The sequence below is a fragment of the Cheilinus undulatus genome, linkage group 21, assembly GCF_018320785.1.
Source record: "Cheilinus undulatus linkage group 21, ASM1832078v1, whole genome shotgun sequence".
Lineage (NCBI taxonomy): Eukaryota > Metazoa > Chordata > Actinopteri > Labriformes > Labridae > Cheilinus > Cheilinus undulatus.
This window is the reverse complement of record NC_054885.1, coordinates 24376011-24382010: the sequence shown is the minus strand read 5'-3', so window position 1 is coordinate 24382010 and position 6000 is coordinate 24376011.

Sequence of the window (6000 nt, the reverse complement as noted above, 5' to 3'; positions counted from 1 at the left end):
AACACACACCCTTGGGGGGAACTTTTTCGACAAAGAACATTTTTTTCTACCTCAAAATGCTTTGAATATGTAGCTAGTACACCAGCTTCTGATTTTTTTCTTTTATGTGTCCAACTTCTATAATTTATATGCTTCTGTAAATACATAAAATTTGAAAATATTATATTTGGCATTAGGAATAAATTGTTTATTATCATGTGGACTCAAACTCATTTATTTATCAACACTTCTTGTGGTAAAATACTCCAATAAGGGATGGTTTACTGTGATGGGAGATATTTTTTACTTTTTTTCCTCCAGTGCTTTTCTGTTTCTTCTCCACCTTCATCCTTATTTTGTAAAACAACTGTTGCTAATCAAATCTAATGAGGTTAAACTATACAATCGAATGAGGATGCAAGTTAAAATTGAAATGAGCCAGAATTACATAAAATTAAAATTAGGATGGGAAGAAAACCACATTAAAATTCCCAGCAAACTAACAGAGGAAGCTGTAATACCCACAGTAATGAGGCATATATGTGCAAGGAAAAAAATTGCTGCTGCAGGTGGGATTTCACCGAGGAAACAGCGTCATCCTTTGAACGTCTGATGAGGATTTTTGGTGGTCATTTAAATTCAGTCAAGCAGTGATTTTTTAGGAACTGCAGGTGCATCTCTCTAAAGTCTGGAGTATTGAGCTGGCTGCAATTAGCGTCAGTGGCACTATAAAGATTCTTTGATCAGCTTTTCACAGTAATTCATGGAAAGTGTTCTCTGTGTTTAAAGAGAGTCAGTTCCAAAAATGAGAGAAAAAGCACTCACTGTTGAAGTCAAGCATGAAAAAGATAGGGTGTAGAGACACCTATTCTTTTATTATTTGTAACATTAAGAAAATGGATGTCACTCTGTCTTATTAGAGTACACAAGTGCTATATGAAGTGCTATGTGACTGTTCCTTTAAAGAAAGGCATAACTTGAGACAACTCCACATGCTATCCCTATAAAACTTGGTTCAGATTTCATTCTGTAGTCTCATTGGTGCATAGAGCACATGTGATGTATATTGCCATCTTGTGGCTTTCACCAGCAAATACACAGGCTCTTCAGCGTTTTACTCCTTGTAGTAACAGGTAGAAAATACACCAGACAGAAAAAGAATATTGCTGGGTGGCAATAGCTCAGTCTGCCTAGACTTAAATTGGGATCAGCCAGTTCAGATCCCAGTACAGATTGAAGTGTGGAAATTGGTGAACTGCAGAGGTTCCCGTTCACTGTCTGAGCACTGCAGAGTAGCCTCTAAGCAGAGCACCAAACCCCCAACTGGATGCTCTTTCATGTGCAGCAATTCCTCACTCTAACATCTCTCATCTCTTCATCAACATGTCCAAACAATTCTCACACTGCCATGTTAAAAAGAATGTAAACACCAGGGAATGCCCTGCTAGGGAATAAAACATAAAAATATATATTATCTTCTTCTATTTTAGCTCAAGTTTAATTTAATTTCATCCAATCTTGTTTTTCCTTGTGCAGAAATCATAATGTTTTATTGGACATGGGATTATTTAAATTGAATATTCATTCAAGCAATCTTAAATTATGTGGCTGGGAATTTGCATCCCCCCTTTATAATCTAGTCTGCTGGGTAATTTGTGAGGATTGAGATTTATTACAGCAGTTTGTGGGAGACAACCTAAGAAACCACATGATGGCAGTGTGGAGTCAAACAGCGTTGAACGTGTGACTTTGTAGTGGATGAGGACAGTTATTTTATTGAGGGTCAGCCTGTAAGACAGTTCAGACAGTACAAATGAATAAAATGAGAATAACTGAAGGACATGCCTGTAAAAGAATCTTAATGATGTCAGCATCAGTCTCGTTGAAGTCACCCAAATTTTGGCAGTTTAAATGCTACACCACATCCTTGGAGCACCCATTCACTCAAATACAAAAACAGACACTGATGAAACAAAATACATTTTTCTAAGGTCTGTATTTACAGTGTCTCCAAAATGGCACATTTCTCAAAATATTTGTTAAGTTGGTACTGATATACATTTAGCAAAACAGGGCATACAAGTATAGCACACCAGTTCATCTTCAAAAGGCTGTCACTTACCTTAATCTGTTGATACATAAAAACTGTCAGCAGCCAAATCATCAAAATAACATGTTTCTTTGAATTTGAGTAAAACTAGTGTTGTTTTTTGAAGGCCGGTGAGTTATACTTCATTCTGATTGGACTGAAGATACAGCTCAACACAAAGGGTCTGTTTGAAAAAAAAAAAAGTCCTTTCGACGTTTCTTAAACTTTGTTGAAGAAAAGGCATAGACAAGAAAAGGTGTGGAGGATAGAAAAAGAGAACCACAGTGATAACAGAATCTCGCTGGGTAATAAACACCAGTTATGGGTTGCAACAGCTGTACATAAGTTTAAACATATCCCAGTTTGAACATAAGTTCTTACTTTTGAAGGAGTTTACGCTCCACTGACATTTAAGGTGTTGCACTAGCTGAGATAGTTTTAACGTAGGCTTAGGTTATGACTTAAATTTTACACCTACCTAGTAGAGGTCCTCTGTAAATATGACTGTCATAGTGATAGTTCTGAGGGATGTGATGATGTGGAAGATCAAAAGAAGCAGGGCGCGCTGGTAGTTGAGTGGTTAAGGCGCATGCCATATACACAGGCAACCCGGGTTCGAATCCAGCCCGAGGCACTATTTCCTGCATGTCTCTCCCCGCTCTCTCCCCTGTTTCCAACTCTATCCACTGTCCTATCAAATAAAGGCCAAAAATAAATCTTTAAAAAAAAAAAAGAAGCAGAAGATATTACCAGCCATTTTGTGTCAGCAGTGTATTATCCATGAAAGTTAACACTATTTTTTTCCATGAGCAGAGATAATTTCTGCCGAACACCCTTAAATTATCTTGTGTTAGTCGAGATTACACCACTTGGTGTCAGTGTTGTTGTTTTATACTTGCTCTAAGTATAGGCTGAAGGCTAAATAATCACCAAGGCAAAATCATTTGTCATATTTTTTGTTGAGGATTAGCAGCAGTAAGCATAAGTGATTTTAAGCCATTAGGCTCATTAAAGACAATTTCTACACAAGAGGCAACGCTGTGACAAACACCGGGCTAAAAATGCTTTCACTGGTTTGCTAAAGGGGACATATTTTACCCTTTTAAAACAAGTTTATATTGGTCTCAAAGGTCCCCAAAATTTGCCTGGAAAGTCTATTGCTGAAAAAACATTCCAGTATTGGATTTTTGTATGTCTAAAAACCCCTCTGTTTTAGACCTGCTCAGAACAAGCTGTTTCTGTGGCTTTAAATGTTAATGAGCTGTCTGACTCCGCCCCTGACCACGCCCCTCTCATGAAATGGATGTGGCTAAATGGATGAGGCTCTCCTGATCCTCCTCTCTGCTGGCAGCTGAGGGGAAGATCAATAGAAGAGTGTGGGACTTTCTTCCAAGCAGGAGGGGCCAACCAAACCTGGGGGCAGTGCTAATTCCCCACATGAGGTCATGAGGCGAAAATCTGAGAACGGCTTGTTTTAGCACTCATTTTCTGAAACAGTGGTGGGGATGGAATTAATTTTTCTGGTACTTGAGGGGAATGTGGACATGCCAGGGGCACATATTTTTGTTAGAAAAGCCTGAAAAAGGCGTTTTTGCATAATATGTCCCCTTTAAATTAAGCGAAAATGTCATATCTGTTATAATACTTTGGTTAGTTTAGACGTAAAGCTCTACTAGTTAAGATCAACCCTACATCTCTGTGGAAAAAATGAACAATGACACAACTTAAGTTCTAACTTAACTAGTTTCTGCGTAGAGTTTAGTGAGGACTTTACACAATAATGTAAGAAAGAGGTTATAGCTGGTGCAACAGGCAGCATCTCATTATGTTTTTTATGAACATCTCTTCAGAGCAGGGTAACAACACCTGGAAGGTTGAGTACTTTTTCATTTGAACTTTCACAATAAGTAAACTACAATTTGAGAAGTAAGTTTTAATTATTTGTGAAACAAAACTGTGCTTTCTATCCATTCTATCATTTGTTTTCTTGTTTCTGAGATGTTTATATTTTCTAATTCTACACTTGTGTCTGATGGTGGCAAAGGCAGGGATGTTGCATTCCACCCTTGCCCTGCTGCCTGTGGGTTCACCATCTTGCTTGTATGGGCCTTGAGTACACCGAGGTTGCTGTTGTCAGCATCATTAAAGGCGTTTCCTACACAATGGCTGTACCCAGATATATGTCAGCTACAGCTTGGAATGCTAGAGGAATTTCTGCCTCTCTTTTGTCAGCTCCTTCAAACAGGAGAGGAGCACAGCCATGGAGTGGAGAAGGTGGATGTTAATTTGTATCTCCTTAGAGATGATATTGAGGATGACAATCATAAGGAGGCCATCCTCCCTCCCCTCCAGGTCTCACAGGCCAACAGTTCAGTCAGAGGGGAGACTCCGCCCTTGCCGTGCTCAGCGATGTTGATCTGTACCAGGTGTGCAAGTGTGCAGCAGACAAGCTGGCTATGATTGGCCTGCATCTCAGGGTGGCAAAGGAGACGAGAAGGATTTATTGGGTGCTACTCTGCCCTTAAAACCGTCTTTTAGCATGTATTCACACCTGGCTCGTTTAGGGCTGTTGTTCCAAAACAGTGAGCGCTCCCCCCTAAAGTCCGGTTCGTTTGGACATATGTGAACACAGCAATTGCACCCGCCAAAATAGGGTGGTCTCGGCTCGCTTCCATTCGAGCCCTGTAGCGGTTCCTTTGCAGTGAGAACACAATCACGTCAGAAACCAGCAAACTGACTCATAACTGTAGTACACACTGTAGTCGTGGGGGCAGTAATTCACCTGTTTCCCAACCGTTCAGTTAAAACAATAGAAGAAGAAGGATTGGAAGAATCAGCAACAGCAGAGGAAGAAGAGAAGGCGGAAGAACAACAGATCTATCTAAGCGAAATGAGTCGTGGGCTCCGTGAGGCGGCACGTCTTCGTTTTAACAAGTGCATCAGCACATTATTTTCCAGACACAGTCTTGACTGTCGAAAAAAATGCATGTTTTGTTGATTTAGTGAACACTGGTACATTTGCCAGATGATCACTATAAAAAAAACTATCCACACACGTTGCTGATGCTCTATGGCTGTTGTTTTTCCCTGTAGCGGTTAAGAACCTGAATGAATGAATGAAGATAAGGAAACTCCCCCACCGTCTGGGTAAGATTTCTGACCAATGAGAGATTAATTGGATCGCCCGTAGCATTTGTTTACAACTTTGGACCGCAAGAATCTTTGAGTCACGAACCAAGTGACAACTGAAACAAATGTATCATTTTTGCCCCTGAATCAGAACAAAGCAAACAAGCCACAGGTGTGAATACACCGTAAGATTCTGAGGGCAGCTGACCTCCTGGTGGTGTCAGTCCACCTGTCAATACCTGGAGTATTTTGTTGCTTACATTTACCAGAGGTTCTACACCAACAGTCTACCATGCAAAGCTGTTTTAAGACATTTGTGAGGAAACATTTTATACAGACCTCATCCTCTGTGCTTCAAGAGCAGCAGTTTAGGACCACAATCACTGTGGTAAAATCTCTCCTGACCATGACAAACGGGTCAGAATTACAGGCTTTGAGGTTTATTTTAGGAGATGGTTACTTCTAAAAAGCAGCCTAGCAACCAATGGAAGAAGCAAGGGGAGGCATCTGACCTCTGCCTCCAAAGCTGCATCCCACCATCCAGGCTTAGTGGCTATGGCAGTGGGAGGATGTAACATGAACACGACGGGCCGCAGACATCAGGGCCCTGAGCAGCCAGCAATTCACCTGTCATCCAAGGAACATCTGTCATTTCCTCCCTCACCCAAGAGAAGAGAAGCAGAGAGGAAGAATTTAAGCCAAGGCCCAGTCAGAACTTTGTGACAGTACTCTATGTTCCTGCTTGCAGGGGCAAGTTTTCCTTGTGCCTCTCAGTCCATCCCCCAACACCTATAGGGTCTGTT